Source organism: Phodopus roborovskii, unplaced genomic scaffold (genome assembly GCF_943737965.1).
Source record: "Phodopus roborovskii unplaced genomic scaffold, PHOROB, whole genome shotgun sequence".
Classification (NCBI taxonomy): Eukaryota; Metazoa; Chordata; class Mammalia; order Rodentia; family Cricetidae; genus Phodopus; species Phodopus roborovskii.
Window position 1 is genome coordinate 12,370,001 of NW_026125059.1, and position 19,165 is coordinate 12,389,165.

The window sequence follows — 19,165 nt, forward strand, 5'->3', positions numbered from 1 at the left end:
GTTACTCTCCCTCCAGGAACCACACTATCCAACCACTCATGCCCTGGAGTGCCCAAGAGAAGTTCCAGGAAGAGTCCAGAGGCTGTAGACAGACTGTGTGTCCTTAGAACTGCTGTGTGAGATATCTGACTTATGAGTCACACTATGCACAACTCACCTCTGTCCTAGGATGAAGAGGATCCTAGGCTCAGTGAGTAATTATGTCGATCAGGCATGTGAAATAGAGTTCATCCATGGATGCAACCCTGGAAATCTGCTGAGAAACAAGGCTGGAAAGGGGTCTGTAGGAAAAAGCCCTCAGCAGCAAGCCTGCTGGTCTGAGTTCAAATCCAAAATCTCAAGGTAGATAGAGAAGATGCCTACTGTTGTGGAATATTTCTTTACACTGTGTGAAGATGTGTCACTGTGATTGGCTTAATCAAAAGCTGAACATCCAATAGTGAGGCAGGATTTCTGGATAGAGAGGGAACTGGCAGACTTGCCAGCCAGACATAGCATAACCAGGATGGGCATAATGGAGACAAGGAAATGAACTCGTGGAAGAACTTAGATTAAAAAAGAAAAAGAAAAAAAGGGTTAATTTAAATTATAAGAGCTGTGGGACAAGCCTAAGCTATAGGCCAAGATTTCATAATTAATAGTAGGTCTCCATGTCATTTTTGTGAGCTGATGGCCCAAATAAAAGTCCACTACAAATAGTGATCAATGTGGAGTATGAACCTGTGACCCTGGGATTAAGAGTCTCATACTCTGCTAACTGACTAGCTGTGCAGAGAGAGAGAAAGACATTTGGGAAGATAGGTAAAAGCCAGGAGTCTTGTGGCAACACAGAGATTAATAGAAGTGGGCTAGTTTAAGTTATAAGAGCTGTAGGACAGGCCTAAGCTCTAGGCTGAGCTTTCATAATTAATAAGTCTCTGTGTTGTTTTTGTGATCTTGCAGCCCAAATGAAGTCTAACTATAGACTATAAACTGTCCTCTGACCTCCACAGAAGTTAGCACACACACAGTGTAAATCAATGGCTCTGGGCTTCCTGGCTTTCTGCTCAATGGCACAGGGGGCTGAAATGGAGGCCCAGGTTCACAGTGGACAAGGTTGTGATGGTAGAGCAGAACTCAGTTCCTCGTGGTTGTGAGGCTTTGACTTCCAGAAGGTCGTTTGTTTTGAGAGAGTCTCACATACCCCAGGCTAACTTCAAACGATCCTGAGCTCCAGGTTCTCCTGCCTTTACGTCCCCAGTGCCAGTCTCACATACCCCAGGCTAACTTCAAACGATCCTGAGCTCCAGGTTCTCCTGCCTTTACGTCCCCAGTGCCATAGCCACTCCAGCTTTGTCCTGTGCTGGGATCAAAGCCCAGGGCTTCATGTCCCCTAGGTGAGCACGCCACCAACCAAGCTACAGCTCAGCCCACGATTCTAGGTTTTTGTTGTCAGGCAAGGTCATCTGCACCATGTGGCCTCCAGAATGACAAATTACCCCTCCCTTTAAGTCCAACTAGAGAACATTATTCTAGAAGGAACTCAACCCCCTTGGGGCTTGTGCCTGATTAAAAGGGCCCAAGCAGGACAATCTCCTTTCCGTTAAATTCTATTAACTGACCTGGGAGATTAATTCCATCTGCAAAATCCCTTTCCCTCAGCCTCATGCTGGGGTGGAACCGTTATGTTCATAGTTCTGCCCATGCCCAGGATTAGGAATCTCGGGGACCACCTTGGAATCCTACCTCACCACCCAAAGCTGCCTGTTTGCATTCCCTGCCCATCATGGCCTCCTACAGCTCCCTAGTCACCAGTAGAAGAAGCTGCCCTCCCTCAAGAGCACAAAGGAAAAATCCCTGACCTATTCCTGTTGATCCACCAAAGGATCATATCTGACCAATCACTCATCAGGATGCAGGATGCATGAATTTGCCCACCTGGAGTGGCATCCACAAAACTGGAGCATGGGGTCCTCTTTAGTTTTTCATCACTGTGACAAAATGCCGGAGAGGACAGCTTTAGGGAAGTGCACTTCTTTTGGCTCACTGTTCCAGAGGGCTGACTGCATTGTCAGACAAGTTCTGCTCACATTGCAGCAGCCAGGGAGGAGGAGAAAGGGAGAGATGAGGATGAGGGAGAATGAGACTATTACGCATGTGGCTCTAGCCCCCCCCATTCCCCATCTAAGTGGCAAAGAGTTTATGTCAGCTCACAGCCCATCAAGGCAGGGATGTCAAGGAAGCAGGAGCTGCCCGCATCCCATGCACGGTCAGGAAACAGAGGAACACACAACCTTCCCCTTTCCCTTCTCACTCCACCCAGGTCTGCAGACTGTGGGCTGGAGCCACGGGAGGCAGGGTTGGGGAATATTAAGGTGTGTGACTTTTGTCTATGCTGCATTTGTTTAACTCTGTGAGGCTGTGTCACTGTGCCTGTCTAAAACACCTGCTGGTCTAATAAAGAGCTGAATGGTCATTAGCAAGGCAGGAGCCAGGATAGGAGGGGCTGGCAGGCAGAGAGTATAAATAGGAGAAGAAACAAAGGGGGGAATAAAGAGGAGGATATTGGGGCCACCTAACTGTCCAGCTACACAGCAATCTATGGAGTAAGAGTAAGATTTACATAAGTAAGAGAACAGGAAAACCCAGAGGGAAACGGTAGTGGGGATAATTTAAGAAAAGCTGGCTAGGAACAAGCCAAGCTAAGGTCTGATGTTCATAAGTAAGAATAAGCCTCTGTGTGTGATTCACTTGGGGCCTGGGTGGAAGACCCCCAAAAGAGAAACAAAAAACTTCTTACTATAAAGCAGGGTACCCCCTCCCTCCTTAGCTGCTCATCCCTGGGAAGGTCCTCAGGACACACGGAGGGTGTTTCACTATCTGCAACTTCAAAAGAAACCATCAGAAGTCAAAGCTATCCCACCCAAAGTGTCAGACCTGGAAATCAGGTAGCGACTGTTTCCCCCAAAAGAAAGTAAGGTGCTTTCTCCATCACTGGATAAGTGGCCCTTAGAAAGATCTCTCTCGTCTTCCGACCCCCCCCCCCAGCTCACACATGTATCCCCCAGCTATTTTCATGTATGAATTTCCAGTGCATTCTTGCCTTTACTAATTCCTTTTTCTTGTTCTATGGGAGTATGTATGTGGTGTACATGCAGGTGTGTGTGTGTGATGTATGGTGTGTGCAGACATACACACCCGGGAGCATTCAGGGGCTAGAGGAGGATGTCAGGCATCCCGATTCATCACTCTGCTTTATTCCCTTGAGAAAGGATCTGTTAGTCACAGAACCGGAGCTGGCCTAGCAGCCTACAAGCCCAGAAATCCTCCTGTCTCCACCCTCATAGCCCTGGGGTTACAGGCACCCACGCAGCCACACCCAGCTTCTTGCATGGGTGCTGAGGTCCTTGTGTTTGTACAGCAAGGGTTCTTACCCCCTAACTTATGTTGAAACTTAAGTTCATGACAATTTAAGCTGAAAACCCTCTATGTTCCTGCTTATGAGCAGCCAGTGTTAACGATCTGTAACTTAGAGGCCAGGGCTGAGGCAAAATTCACACCAGAGCTGTGGGACAGCAGAGGCCCACTGCTGGGTTCCCCTTGTCCCACTGGGAGAGAGAGGGGCCTCTGTGGCCACCTCGGCAGGCCGCCAGGTCTCAGTTCTGTGGCAACATCCAAACTGTAGTCTCGAGGCTAAGAATCAAAATATTTGACCACAGGCTATGCCCATCATGCTAGATGCCAGTTGTAAGCCTGAAAGCCTCTCTGGGCCAAAGGTGGTGCTGGCTTGTTGGTCACTTGGCAGCATGTGGCCAGCAGTGTGGCAGCATCCATGCAGCCAAGTTTTCCCAGGAGGATTACCATCGGGAGGCAGTTCAGTGAGCAGCTAGATGCGCTTCAAATCAGGGGCCCTGACTAACCCATCGCATGTTCATTACAAGAGCTGGGGCCAGTGACATGTTTCCCCCAGATCAAGGCATGAGCTGCCAACCCTGACAACCTGAGTTTGATCCCTGGGACCTACATGGGGGGAAGGAGAAAACAGTCTCCTGAAAGTTGCCCCCCCCTCTCTCACACACACACACAAATAAATAATATTTTAAGTTCTAGGGAGGCTGTCATTGTAAACCAAACACCATTCAGTGCATGACTGTAGCTGGTGGAGACAGACACCACTCCCATTAGCAAGAAAGTGAGCTCCACGGTGACACACAGCTGCCGAGTGACATCTGTGGCACTGGAGCTTTGGGTACTGCCCCTAAACGCAGGCATCCAGATCGTTTTTACTACCTCTTCTGTTTGGAAGTGTGATCTACAGGATATTCATTCATTTGCCAAGCATCTATGGATTATTGCGTGGTAGCTGATATTCCAGACACTAAACTGTCACTGTGACAGACACAGCCTCTGCCTTCTACTGCTGGTGTCAGGTGGGGCATGGGGAGGGGGACACAGCCTGTGGCCACGGGCACAAAAGAAAAGGGAATCTTAGCCAGGTGTGGTGGCATGTACCTTTAACCCCAGCACGCATGACGCAGAGGCAGGTGGATCTCTGTGAGTTCAGGGTCAGCCAGCACAGAACAAAACAGAACGTCAGATGGTGGCAGATGACAATGTGGGGAGATGGGTGGCCAGGAAGTGTCCTTAGGTAAGACACACAGGGAAGAGTCTGGGGGGTGGGGGGGGGTGACATCTGAGCCGGTAGGGTGAAACTCGCTGAGTTTTGTAGGGAGAGTGCAAGTGCAAAGGCTCTGAGGCGGGAAAGGGCTTGAGAAACAAACAAAGAAGAAGAGAAAAATACTTCAGGGGCTCTGTTAATGGGAGCAAGCTGGGAGCGATTACAGAATTACTGTTAATTTCCTTAGACGCCATAATGATGGGAAGGGCCATCTGGGAGAGCAGTGTATCCCTCGGGGATGCCAGCTCCAGTCCTGAGGGGTGATGGCGTCACCATGTCTGCAGCCTCCTGCCAAGGGACCCAGCAACATATCAAGCCCGCATGATGAACATATCAGCCATGGCCTCGGGTGGAGGGGTCAAATGTGTCCCCTGTATTGTCCTCTCGGGGTTTCTGTTACAGGATTTTATCATAGGAAGAGAATGAAGAGATGTGAACCGGGAAGACAGCTCTGGTGCTAAAGTATTTGTCACACAACTTGTGTACCTGAGTTCAGATTCCTGGCCAGTCTTGACAGGACACAGTGATTTCCAGGTCCAGTGAGAGATTCTGTCTCAAGAAATAAAGTGGCCAGAGCTGAACAGTGGTGGCACACACCTTTAATCCCAGCCAGCACTCAGGAAGCAGAGGCAGGTTGATCTCTGAGGGTTCAAGGTCAGCCCAGTATATAGAGCGAGTTCCAGGGCAGTTCCAAAGCTACAGAGAAAAACCCTGCCTCAAAAAACCAGAAATAAATCAAGTAGCCAGAACTAGACAAAGACAGAGGCCAGAGATTAATAACAGGTGTCCCCCGGAACCACATTCCCCCATCCCTACCCTAACTCAGTGCTGGAATGCAGAGCCATACCTGGCTTTTTACATAGATTCTGGGGGTTGAACTCAGGTTCTCATGCTTCCAAAGCAAGAATTTCCCCAACCAAGCCACTTCTCTAGGCCCTGTCTCCATTCTTAGTGAGAAAACCAAGGTGGGGAGGGATCGGCCAGCAAAGGAACTTACCTGATAGTTAATGGCTGAGCCTGGGTTGTTAGACTCTCGGCCTTGGAATACATGAGCCAATTCCTTACCATCTGTTAATCACAATCTATGAACTCTAATCAAAACTCATAGGGGATTTTCCTAGATTTTGATCATAAAACTAGATGTACTGTCCCAGAGAAAGGCCTAGACCGAACAGCATGTAGGAACAGGAGGACCTGTGCGTTTTCCCTCAAGGAAACAAAGACTCCGGGGCTGGAGGGATGGCTCAGAAGTAAGAGCACAAACTGCCTTTGCAGAAGATCAAAGTGGGGTTCCCAGCACCCATGTCAGGCTGCTTATAACTGCTTATAACTCCAGCTCCAGGGGACTGGATGCCCTGTTCAGGGGACTCTTACGCCCTCCTCTGGCTGCTGAGAGTATCGCACACACATGCACCTACCCCACAAACAGACACACTTGTAGATTAATTTGAAAAGAAAAATCTCTTTGTTCCACCTTGCCTGCAGATAGGCTGCTGCTCTGCGGCCTGTTTCTCCAAGAGAGACCATGTCTCCATGACCAGTGGTCTTTAAAGGCTGTCTTAACTGGGATTGTCCCACGCTTTCCCTGGTAAGAATTCACAGTAAACCCCATTACTCTTTGTGATAGCTCAAGGCAATTATAGTGGTTTATCATTCTCCTCCCTCCCAAACTAGCCCTTGATTCCTAAATGTGCACTTTCAGGCGTCAGGCGTTAGAATAAATTAGACCATACAATTACATGTAATTAAAGGGGGGAAACGGCTATGGCGATGCAAAGATAGCTGTGTTTTGCTTAAGTAAAGCCTGTCTGTGACCGTGTGCTGGCCCAGGGAGGCCACATGAAATACAATTAGTGTTCAGTTTTAATGGGGTTTATGGAGCTGCTCTCATTATCACAATATCTAAGATATATAAACAGTTTCTCGCTAATACCAGGGTATTTCTCCTGACAAGACAGCTTGGGTTCTAAGACTTCAGCAGAACTAACCACAAATTCATATTGTTTCGCAAGGTACTCATACCTGCATTTTAAAAGCCCTGCAAAGCCCATCTCCACTCAGGAGCTGGGAGGGTTGATCTCCATGCAGAGATGAGGGCAAAGGCTTCTCTTGGAAGGGGGAGTCACAGCCAGACTTGCGTGCATTATTAAAGCCACCTGTGCCCCAGAGCACAGGCCCCAACCAGAGCCTCCAGTCTGCAGCCATGTCCCTCCGGTTAGTGTTTTTCCTTTACACGCCAATTTGTTTGAGACATGTTAAAAGGTTGTCTTTTATAACCCTCATAAACTACCATCGACTCTGGCCCAGATGTGGCCGAAAAAGTTTAAACAATCTGACTGGTTTCAACCTGTGGGCTGGGATGCAGAAAGATCCAGAAAAAACCATTTGGGTTGAGAGTCAAAGAAGTAAGAAGGGAAAGGACCCAATTGGGTGAGCAGGACCCATGATGACCTGTATAGAAAGCCACCAAGGGACTCCCAGAGGGGAGAGCAAGGCACGGGGTGGGGGGGGGGTGTCAGACAAAGGTTGTTAAAGTTAAACCAATAGGGGGGGAGTGCAGCCAGGCAGCCTGAGGAATTTACATGGCTCCACGGTTGTCCATTTGTAGTGATGACATCATCAGGGGTACAGGGGACACACACACACACACACACACACACACACACACACAGCTGGCCTAGATCACATGCTTAGAAAGGCTGGGACTGGAAACTCAGGAAGCCCTGAAGGTCCCCAGGACTCTGTTTAGCCCACTCTGGCCAGAGTCCAATTGTGGAAGAGACCGTGACTCCCGAGGCTATAGGGGACATCTTACGCTGAAGTCTCTTACATCTTCAGGCAGACACAGAAGTTCTTGAGTCGGGCCAGCTGTCCTCAGCTGTCCTCCTGGAAGGAGCCTGGGCCACAGGCTGAGGCCCAGACCAGCAGGGTTAGGACTTCACTAGGAATTAGGAAAAGACATATAACTGGAGAGACTGTGCAGACCCTCCTGGTGTCTTAGTTGATGAGAGAGTCCCATGCATACACATTTGTCCTTAAACTCTGTCTTCTCCTAGGTAAGGAATGAGACCGGGCTCAGATGCCAATGTCACTGTCACTGGGTTAGATCTTTAGATTGCAACTGCAGAAAGAAAACAAAAGAGAAATCCTGTGCAGCCATCTTCCTCCAGCGTGCAATCCCAACTGGGTGACCGTAAGCCATTGTCTTTCTTGGAATTTCTGGTGGACACACCCACCTGCAGAGAGAACCACCCTCTGAAGGGCAAGGGTGTGGTCCTATTGTGGGTCTTCTGCTGTTTTGTGGTGCAAATCCCCAACTTCTTGAACATCCTCTACAACCTCAAAGCAAACAGGACACAGGTTCCAGCCCGGATCTCCCTCCCCCTCCTGCCCTAGACTCCATGGGACACTAGGGTCCCAACAGAAAATCACTGCTGTGATGAGGTACCTGGTCCAAAGCCAGGCACAACCTCCGCAATGGGGCAGATGTGGCCAAGTGGGCTATGGGTAAGACCCTAACCTCTCCAAGCATCTGTGTTCTCCAAAGATTGTGAACAAACATTTCATGAAAGTACCGTGCAAAGGCAGAACCTTCTGGAACGGTGCCCGGGAGGAGAACCCCAAGTCATGTGGGGCTCAGAGTGAGTAGAGTTGAAACTATAATATGACATGTTGCAGAGAAAGAAAAGAGTACAAAAAGATCACATTTATACCTGCTGGTTGCGTTTTGGGTGCCTCTGAGACAGTCTGACTATATAGCCTGGTTCGACTTTGAGCGATCCTCCTGCCTCAGCCTTCCTAGTTCGGGGAACACAGGTGTGAGTCACCGTAATATTGCTTCAATTGATTGTAGAAAGATGTATAGTCGATCACATCAAAACTGATTAAACCTGATTTTCTACATTTTTTTTTTGAAGTTTTTCTTATTGCTTGTTTTTTAAAATGGCCTCCTGGACCTCCAGCTGGTCTCAGGTTCACTATGTAGAAGAGGGTGACTTTGAATTTCTGATCCTCCTGCCTCTGCCTCCCAAGTGCTGGGGGATAGCAGGAGTGTGCCACTGCCTTCTGGTGTCATTTCTCAGGAAGATATCAATTGTAGGCGTGGCCTGACACCAGTGCACCCACAGAATAGTGCCACAAGGAGCGTGGCCCCTTCTTATGCACCAATAAGGCTGGAGAAAGTGGGGGGGGTCATTTTTTTTGTTTGTTTGTTTGGTTCATTAAAGTACAGCCACAACTGACTGGCCAAAGGTAGGACCTACCCCTGCCTTGGAAAGGCAAGTTCAGGATTAGTGCTGCAAGGAGTCTAGAGCCCCGGAACCCAGTCAAAACAATCCATTTGACCTTTAGATAAACAGAAAAGATTTTTTTTTTAAATCTCCATGGGTGCCGTGTTATTTTTACTTATTAAATTTGGCAACACTATCCATCAGGAAACTAGAAAAATCCCACCAGGGAAAGGAGGATTTGGAAAATAAGTACAGCCTGTGGTTTCAGATATAACGCCGGAACTCAGCTTCTTGGGTTCAGATCCCCGATCCATTGCTTGACCTTGGGCCAATAACTCTGTGTCTTGCTTTCAGTATCTAGAAATGGATGGAACACCATGGAGGATTTTCAGGGATACGTTTCCACCGGAGGCCAGTGCTGTTTTCCCCGCAGGGTCAGTTCCCCCCAGCTCATCAGCTGTACTTTCTGCAGTTACTGGTCGGCTCTGTGGTGGCTCTTCACCCACCCCAGGCAGCCAGTGCCCCTCAGACCTCTGGTGGCTTCGGGGACGGCAGAAACCGCGTAGACAGCACCACCTGGAGTCGAATTTTCCCTTTACCAAGGGAGCCGGCCTCTTCTTTCTTTCCCACTCCCGGCCCATGTCTGGGCAACGCTTCTGCTTTCGCTTGAGCTCAAGTTAATTTCTCAGAGAGCTTCGGAGGCGCGTGGGAAGGTCCCGGGCGCGTGGGCAGTTCCTCCCGCGATCTAGCTCGGGGATCGGCCCGAGCCGGCGTCTCCAATGGCAAGTGTGTGCGTGTGTGTTTAGAGGCGAGCGCTGGGCTTTCAGCAAAGGCAGCGGTGTGTTTGCAAACCAGGGCGAGCCCCTGTGAAAGCGGATAAAAGAAAACATTTATTAACGTGTCATTACGAGGGGCAGCGCAGGGCCGGGGCTGTCGCACGCCTCAGGGAACACTTGGCTCCTCGCGGCTGGGAGGGAGGAGGACGAGAAAGCGGAAAGAGGCTGGATTCTCTGCGCGCCAGCCCCGGGGCCTGATCCATGGCCCTCGCGACTTCGCGCCGGTGTCTGCTGGACTAAGAGATGCGCCCCGGGTCCGAGTGGCACACACGCGCGCACACACGCACGCGCGGTCCCGGCTCGCCGGCAGCTCTCTGCTCAGCGCACATCGCCTTCAACTCCGCGCCCAGGGCGAGCGGGAGCGGGTGCGGGTGAGTGCGCCCGGGGCCCGCGAGGGTGCGCGCTCGGCGGCGGGAGCGCGGCCGGCCACCGGCTCGGCAGGCAGCAGGCCGGGAGCCGCCTGGACTTCGGGCCGGGGCGCGGGGCGACCACGGAGCCGGAGGTGAGGCGCGATGGCTTGGTCGCAGGGTCCCCCCAGCGGGGCGGGAGGCGGCCGGGTTCCGGGTCCTGGAGCGCTCGGAACCCGGAGCGGGCGGGGTGGAGCAGAAGCCGGGATGCGGCGGCGGCGGAGGCTGGAGCAGCGGCAACGCGGAGTCCCCTACGCCCCGCGGCCCGGCCCGGCTGCGGCAGAGGCGCGGTGAGGCCGCGGGGGCCGCGCGGTTAGTGGGGCTCTGGGCCGGGGCCGGGCCCGGATCACGGGTTCCAGGGCGAGCACGGCTCAGGTGAGCCCAGCTGGTCCCCGCCGCCCGGCTCCGGGAGGGTGGCACCCGGAGGGTTCGGCGCCGGCCGGTCACAGGGGGCTGACCGGTTTGACCCGGTCTGTGAGACTGGGAGGCAAGGGGAGGACTTCTCGCTGCGTCCCGGTGGTCCCCGGAGAAGGGACCCAACGGCTGCAGGAGCATGGCCCTGTGACCCCTTGGGGTTTAGACCCAGAGGGCCAGCTAGAAGCCAGGCCACGTGCAGCTTGTCTGGGCAGGACCCGAGCAAGCAAGGATTAGGAACTCGCAGAACCGAGGACAAATGAAATCGGAAAACTTCTCCCGCGCCAGGTCAGAACCCATCGCCCTGCAGACCTGTGCCCGCCGCGGGCTTCAGAAGCCCGAAGGGGACGCTGCAGAGGGACTGAGATTTTATTTAGAGTAGTTCGTTCATTCATTCATTCGACAAGCATTTGTGGAGCTTTGAGCGTGCCAGGCACGGAGTGTTACCCAGGGAAGCGTGGATGGTAGTGTTAGTCCCTGCGAGGGCGGCTGGTGGCCAGCCGAGAAGAAGCTCAAAGTGGACAGATGGAGGGAAACCACCCGCGCACCGTAGGTCTGCTTGGTGGCCTCTGTCTGGCGGGGACCCTGAGAGCTTTGTCTCCGCACACAGTAGGATGGTCTGCACAGATCGTGGCTGTGGTGAGGACCCCCCCCTACCCCGCTGCGCGCTTCTTGAAAGTTCTGAGCGGCCCCACCCCTTCTGAATTGGCTCTCTTGCAGCTTGTTTTAATCACTTTTTGAGTTAAAAGTCAATATTTAATTAACCAAGTAATTACATTCAGCTTACGTTTGATTCTAGATATTTGCTGTCTGTGGGGACTCCCGCCCTCTCTCCCCTCTCCATCTGTCCCTGCCTCTTTCCCACGGTGCACCCCCAGGCTACTCTGGAGGTGAGTGACAGAGAGCAGGTGATACCGGCTTTCCCTGGGGATATCCTGGGTTTTCTCTCGCCAGAACTGTTCATCTTGCAGTTTGTGGTGATCGTGACCAGGTCCAGCTCCTTGCCCAAAGGGGATCAACTAAGACAACCATTGGTTAAAAGGGGGGTGGGAGCTCCCTGAAGACCCTTCTCCCCAAGATGCTCCACCCAGCTAGTCCACAGGGAAATCAGAACAACCTGTTTCCCGCCGTTCAGTGTTGAAATCAGCAGTTTGATGATGATGATGTTGGCTTGGCCACTGGCATACTGGACCCACCGTCCCTGCCCTGGCTGAGAGGCAGTGTGGCTTTGGACTTTGTGTAACCTTCTTGAGGTGTTTTGGTTTTTTTGTTTTTGTTTTTTTTTTTTAAATTTATGTTTTTTTTTCTGAAACCTTAATAACATGTTAGGGTTTCAGAATTAAGGGTGGATGGGTAGGTTTGCTAAGACAAAGCTGGCCCCCAGGAAGGAGCTAAGCGTACCCATTTGCAGTCTGTGTGCCCCTTTTGTCCCCCTGACCCACAGGGGCTTTATTCAAGGACCCCATCCCATGTGGGATCTCACACCGGATGTTCAAAATGCCTTTTAACTGGGGAATCGAGACTCTCTCCTGCGTCTGGCCTTGCGTCTGGCCTTGGTGGCTTCTGGGCCCTGGGTCAGCGGGGAGATTATCACTCAGCCATTATTTATTCTTAGACTCTTCCTGCCTTTCTGACCAGTTCAAAGGAGTTTCCCTTTCACCTCAAAGATAGCAGGCAGGAAGTGTTGTAGGCCCTTAGACATAAGTCACATGTCCACACAAAATCCTCCCAGAGCTGTGACTTGAATATGGTGCTCAGTGAGAGGTAAATTCCTCAGGGTCCAGATCCACTCTGAACCTCTTCTAGGGGCTTAGTTATTTCTAAATGCATGGGGCAAGAAAGACCTGACCAGTAAAACAGTAAAGCTGTGGAAGTTAGAAACCCCTCCAACTCCCTTCCCTTCTCCAAGAACCTCCAATGTTTTGGGACACAGTAGGAAGGTGTCCTGGTGTGTGTGTGTGTGTGTGTGTGTGTGTGTGTGTGTGTGTTGTTGTTGTTGTTGTTGTTGTTTTCCTCTGGTAGCTTTTGCCCTCTCTTCTTCCCCTGCGTTCGTCTCCCTCCCCTGGTCTAGATGCAGAGGTCCTCACAAATGTGGCCGATGAAAAGCATGCTGAGATTAGGATTTTTAGATCTTCAAGAATACAGGGAAAGAGGTAGGACACTGTAGGAGTGAGACCCTCTTGTGGCTGCTGGTGGAGTGGCCTCAGAGGGGGTCCCAGGCACTTGGTTTCAGGCGGGCCTCTGTGTGTTAGTGGACAGGAAAGTGAGCCTGCCCATGGTTTCCTGCAGGTCAGAACAGTCTGGCTATGTCCAGCCCCGGGGACTGGCCTAGTGGGGACCCCGGCAGATGCCCACGATCCAGCCGGCTTCAAGGCGCTATCTAATTGGGAGATCATTAAGATCATTATAATTAATTGGCATCCTGATAAATGGCGTGATTGCCTAATTGGGGCGGTTGCTAGGGAACTAGACCTCACTTGGAGCCTAGAGGGGAAGAGGCAGTGGCTGGCTGCAGTTGGGCGCTGGGGTTATAGACCCTGCAGTTCATGGGCGGGAAGCCAGAGCTGTATCACTCACATCTACTGGCAGCTGCAGTTGCAGATGAAATGTGGGCTCGGGGTGCTTTCTTAGAAGGGCTGCAATCAAGACCCTTTCTCTTGCAAGCCTTTGAAAGGGAGGCTCTGAAATCACTTGGAGGCAAAAGAAAAATGGCTGATGCCTCTCACAGGCCCCCAAATCCTAAGGCAGCCCTGGCATCAGGCACTGCTGGACTGGGCCTCAGCATTTGCCACAGACGCCATTCTCCCATCTCTGCTCTGCCCTCTGCCTCACTCTGTGCCTTCTTCAGCACTAACACTGCAGTCTCTGGCAGCCCCAGGCTGGGTGTTGAAGACAGCCAGTCTGTCTGGCTACCTGCCCAGCAATGACATGGGGGCGTGTGACTCAATCGTTCTGTGCCTCCGAGTTCTCATCCAACAAGTGATGAGGGTAAGTCCTCACACCCTTCCCTGAGTCTGTAGGCTAGGGTGAGATCATCAGTACCAAGTGCTTAGCATCTGTCCCAGGTAAACCTTGACTGTTATCATACTGGAGGTGCCCGGACAATACCACTGAGAGGCCCCCCTCTCGCCTCTGTGGGCACAGCCCAATAGAAGCAAGCCTCTGCAGCAACAGCCCTCTGGGCCCCCAGATACCCTTCCATGAGAATATTGCACACTGGCTGAGATAGTAAGTTATGCATGCCTCAGACCACAGTCTGGATGGGGCGGGGGAAGGGTGGCTGCTAGGTCCCACAAACTGGGGGGGGGTCCCCTGCAAAAGGGAAACCTGGCCATTTGGGAAGCCAGGAGCCACCTGTATGGGCAGCTGTGGTCAGGGGGCCTGTCAGCACCGTAGCTGAGATGAGAGCCACAGGGACATCACCAACCTTCCCTTTCCACAGGGTACTTGGGAACCAGAGTCTACTTTAGCCACTTCAGTGAAGAAAGCTGTAGCCTGGCTTCGAGCCAGGGCTTTCTGGGGGCTGAGTTTGCCTGGCCCCTCCACCGTGAAAATTATCTTGAAGTGTTTGTTATAAAAATGCAAAGCCCTAGGGAGGCAGCAGGGCAGGTACCCTGTATATGTTCAAGTCAGCAAAAGGCTTGGAAGAGGGATGCTGTAGATGAGACCAGGGATGTAGAGGCGTCAGGATGCACCGTTGTTGCCTTGAACGTGACAGCCTTCTTGGTACTGTACAAGTTCTAGTACTACATGGTCCCAGTACCACACAGGGTCCAGAACCTCACAGGTCTCAGTACTTCATGATGTCCCAGTTCCTTACGGATCCCAGTACCATGGGTCAGATGAACTCCTATCACTAGTAAGCACCTAAGAAGAGCCAGGTACTGCCTGAGGACCTAGCCTAGCAAGAGGGGAAGGCCCCACGGGCAAGCAGTGAACAAGGCCATCGTCAAGGCTGTTCATAACACGCTCCAAAACACAGCAGTGAAACTCAAGGCAGCCTCATGAGTGGGGAACATGGTGAGGCAACTCCAGCCAGGTGGTTCAGAGAGGCCTCCCTGAAGAGGAGACCTTTGAGCCTGAAGTGAAGGAAGAGGCTGGCTGTGGAGGAGCCGGGGAGAGAGCATTTGAGGTGGTAAAGCGGCCCGTGCAAAGGCCCTGAGGTAGAGAGGACACAGACGCCCAGCAGAGCAGGGAGTCATGAGTGAGTTGTAGAGGGGAAGACAGGAGTATGGCGTTCAGACTTTATTTTAAATGACAGGGAAAACTATAGGAGGTTTTCAGATAGGAGCCAATCTATTTCAAACAGCTTTGGCTAACATAAACAGTAGGCTTGATGCTGAGAAGTGGGGACACAAGGCCCAGGGTCAGGAGCAGTCCACGAGACAGAATCATGGTGATGGTTTGGGTTGAGGCAGTGGAGAAAAATTTGGGGAGTGGAGCCAGCAGGACTTGGTCCAGAGTCCAGAATAAGGAGGAGCCATTGGTTCCTAACTAACGGTGTCCTTGCCAGCTAGGAGAGGTGCAGTAACGGGTGGGAACAATTTTGAGTGTCACAAATAAGACATCTAGTGGGCAGAGACCACCAGTGCTTCCTTCTCCCATCATCCCCTGCTCAGGTCACAAAGAGTGACCACAGTGGCTGAGGGTGGTGACCTGGTACAGTGACCCAGGTGGCCTGGGGGGGGGGGGTCCCTGAGCAGTGTGAGGAGGGACCAGGAGGGAAGGTTAAGAGGGATTGAACCAGCTGGCTCTCCAGGTCCCCACTCACGTCTCGGATGTGCAAGTCTGTAGTCTGCTGAGGCTGGTGACCTGCGTTTGGAGCCATTGTGCTTTCTAGCTATTTTAAGCTGTGTGGCTAGATATGCTTACTTTATTCCCCGGTGTGGTTCCCTGTCTCCAGGGCCTGTCACACACCTATTTGATGAATATTTTTGGACATCCCTCTGATATTCCTGGGAGTGCTAGAAAGCATAGGCCGGGCCCCTCCCATGACTGATTCCTCACTGCTGAGTGATTAGCAGAGGCCTTCTGGGTGATTGGCAGAGGCCTTCTGGGAATTGCCTGGGGTGGTGGAGCATCTCCACCCTGGCAGGTGGCACAAAGCCTCTGACTAGAACAGCTATGGCCCAGCCGTCTGAGCCCCCCTCTGCTGCCGAGCCTAGCACTTTGGTAGATTCTCACAAACCAGTGTTTTACATTCCCACACATGGGCCCAGTGGCAGGGGCCCCCGGACTCATAGCTGCACCTTATGAAAAACATGGCCCCCTGTTTTCCACACTGGGCCCCACTGGAGACAGCCTTCCATTCCAGCTCAGACTGGAATCTTTAAGCTAAGCCTGTCTGTGGGGCCAAGGGGTAGGGGAGGCTGAGGCCATAACGCTGGGGACCTTAAGCAGGGACATAAGATGTGTTTGGCCAGGTGGCTGCCAGATGTGCCTGGGAAGTAGGTTGTTGACAGCTCTTCTTACTGGCTCATGGCTGGGACCCCAGCAGGAGTCTGACCCACCTTGGTAGCCTGAGAGGTGGGGATCTGAGCAAACAGCCTAGGCAAGTTCAGGAGGAATCTGTGCTTGGTGAAATGCATGTGCCTGTCGCCGCTCTGGGGACATACGCTGTCTGCAGACCTCTGAAAGCCAGCAGCTAAGTTGGATATTTGGGAGAACAGGGAAGCTGACTGAGATCTTTTCCATAGCTCAGTGTCTATTCATTTGCACGTGGCTCACGGTGCTTTATGTACAGTAAAATGGAATGCCTGGCTTAGCATCCTGGGCAACTGAAGTTTCTATTTCTCACATAACAAAAAGTTCCAAGTAGGAGAGAGTCCAAGTGTTGTCTTTTGATAACATCTTGGAATGGTGTTATCAAAATCCCAAGGTCCTGCTCTCTGCTGTCTGTCTGTCCTTAGTCTGTCTTTCACCTTCTTGTCTCTTGGTTTCAGTGTGACTGCCAATCAGCAAATCTCCCCTCAAGGCAGGGATATAGGACAGAACTTCTTCCTATCTCTTTTTCCAGAGAACAAAATCCTTCTGAAAATACCCTGCAGCAGACTCTGCTGTGTCTCATAGGCTCTTGTCTGGTGTTGTACTGGATTCTAAACCAAATGCCAGGAATAAATGAATGGGTTTCTACTGAAGGTCTTAACAATTCTTCCCAAACCTACAGATCAAACAACTTCTGTTTTTAGCAAGTGCTTTGAGGGTAGGGTTTCCTAGAAGGAATTCACAGATAACGTATCTACACAGTCATCAGTGAAATACCCTGATTAGAAATGAAAGGAAAAACAGGCGGTGTGGCTTATAATTAAACACAGTGCAGCCCAGCTGGGAGGCACACCTGGACAGGACACCTGAGTAGGATTCCTGCCCAGGACACATGGGCAGGACTGGTACAGGTGCCCACCTTGTAGGGACAGGCACCCACAGCAACCGGTGCAGGTGGATGTTTAGCCAGTGTGGTCATAGACACTTCCTAGTAGCTGAGGAGGAGACAGCTCGGTGGGTAAAGCGCATGCAGAGAAAACACAAGAACTTGAACTCGGATCCCCACCGTCTATGTCAAGAGTAAAGTATGGCTGAAGTGCCTGAAACTCCAGCACCAGGGAGGCAGAATCAGGAGGATCCCTGAGACTTGCTGGCCAGCTAGTCTAGCCAAACTGCTGAGCTCTAGGTTCAATGAGAGGACCTGTCTGAAAAGGTAAGATTAAAGAAGACAACTGATACCAGTCTGCAGTCCTCATGCTCACAAACACATGCACACTCATAGCCACATACCCATAAAACAATGCAATCTTATAAATTGTAAACAATTGGCAAAATTTCCCAAATGAAACAGATTTTGGTCTTTTTTTGGTTTATTTGGGCATAGGGTAAAAAACACATAAAAGTGTGGGCAACCGTCCATTTCTTGGTTCTGGAAGCTGCCAATAGCTTTCTCTTTTCTTCCTTTTTGGTTTTTTGAGACAGGGTTTCTCTGTGCAGCCTTGGCTGTCCTGGAACTTACTCTGTAGACCAGGCTGTCCTGGAAACTCACAGAGATCCGCCTGCCTCTGCCTTCTGAGTGCTGGGTTAAAGGAGTGCCACCACCGCCCGGCACTATGGCTTTTTTGTCCACAACACTATCTAGCCGAAGTTAGGAAATTATACTGGAACTTGGGCCTCTTGGTATGTGCTTGTAATCCCAACACTCCAGAAGCTGAGGCAGGAGGAGCATGCATAGGGAGTTCGAGGGTAGTCCAGGACTTACGCGATTCTATTCCCCAGAATCAAAACCACCCTCCCTGTGAAGCTGTGTTGGAAATGAGTGTTGTCTACTGAGTGTGTGTCATCATAAACAGCCCGGTAGTCCTGCACCTCTTCGTCACTCCAGCCAGGCATGCGGTGACTTAGATACCCTCACACATTCCCTTACAACAACGCTGATTTGGAGAGGGGTCTTTGAGCCCAAGGCATCTAACCCAAACATGCCTGTAGCCTCTCTTCCCACACCATCCTGCTGTGATACTCAGTGCTGCTAGCAAGACAAATCCAATCTTTGCCAGACAGGGCCACTCATTCTATAGTTGATCTTGGGATCATTGGCCCCTCCTCAGGATGAGCCCAACAGGGTAAAAGAGATGTCCCAACTGGTCATGGTATCAATGGAAGACAACAGCTCTAATCAGAAAGCCTTGCCCAGCTTGGCCTCTCGAGAGCTGTGTGCAGATGAGGAGTCACTCTGCCTCACTGAGTCTCTGTTGCCTCCCCTGGAAACTGGGACAGTCATAGCAGCCTGCTCCCCAAGTAGCTGTGGTGACATAGATCAACGCCTGCACACAAGGGCCTGGGGACAGAAAAGCTGGCTTCCAGTAGTCACTGCCTACTCCTGCTCTTATCTGAGAATCCTTCCTCAGCTTTTGAGTAGGGTTGGCTGTGTCTTTGGGACAGTGTCTCTAGGGGAGGCTATCCCCACCCCACCCCCGTGACAGTTCAGTAGGATCAGCAAGAAAGGTATCATCAGACTTACTGCTAGGCTATGCTCCACCCTACCTCCTCGTCCAGGCCCCGTGGACACCAGCCTGGGAAAGAAGCCGAGCTCAGGGCCTGGAGCCTGTCCTGAGGACCCACGGTGGCACCTGTCACTGTGCACACAGGCAGATGGTAGGGAAAGGGAGGTCCTCACTTTATTCCCTCTGGAATTCTCAGCACTTATTTGTTCTTTGTTTCCTCGCCCCTCACTAAAAAGTAAGCCCTGAGTAGCTAGGACTTTGTCTTGTTAGAGCTTGGCCCAGCCCTGCAGGTGCCCAGGAAGGAGGCCTGTGGCTCAGTGGCAGAATGGAATGCAGCCTTTGTCCTTGCTGCAAGGTGACTGCTCCTGGCCTAGAAGTCCAAACCTGTTTGTCACTGGCAGAAAACAAGTTTGAGGTGGGGCTCGTTGGACTCGTGCAAGCCCACGGTGGCTGGTGGAGGAGGGGTCATCCCCCTGGTGCCCCAGCAGGGACATCAGGTCCCGCACAGGGGGTGGTCGATCTTGAGCGGCTGAGATGTGAAAGTTTACCTTTGAGGCAGGTGGTATGACAGTCCAGGCTGAGGCCTCTCTCATGGACTCCCTTCCTAGCATCTGAGCCCATCCCAGGATGAGCT

The 19,165-nt window shown here is 51.7% G+C and overlaps 1 protein-coding gene across 3 annotated transcripts in view; it reads left to right on the forward strand.

The window, feature by feature from the left end:
• The first annotated feature begins 9,486 nt into the window (after window positions 1-9,486).
• The window catches only part of Sulf2 (sulfatase 2), an 83,081-nt gene continuing 73,402 nt past the window's right edge, over window positions 9,487-19,165 (forward strand). The window contains exon 1 of one of the 3 annotated variants that reach the window (XM_051186129.1): window positions 9,487-9,668. The gene's annotated coding sequence lies outside the window, so the exon portion shown is untranslated. Of the gene's footprint in view, window positions 9,669-9,807; window positions 10,225-19,165 lie in introns of those variants that run through there. The other 2 variants (XM_051186139.1, XM_051186120.1) reach the window with 2 other exon arrangements.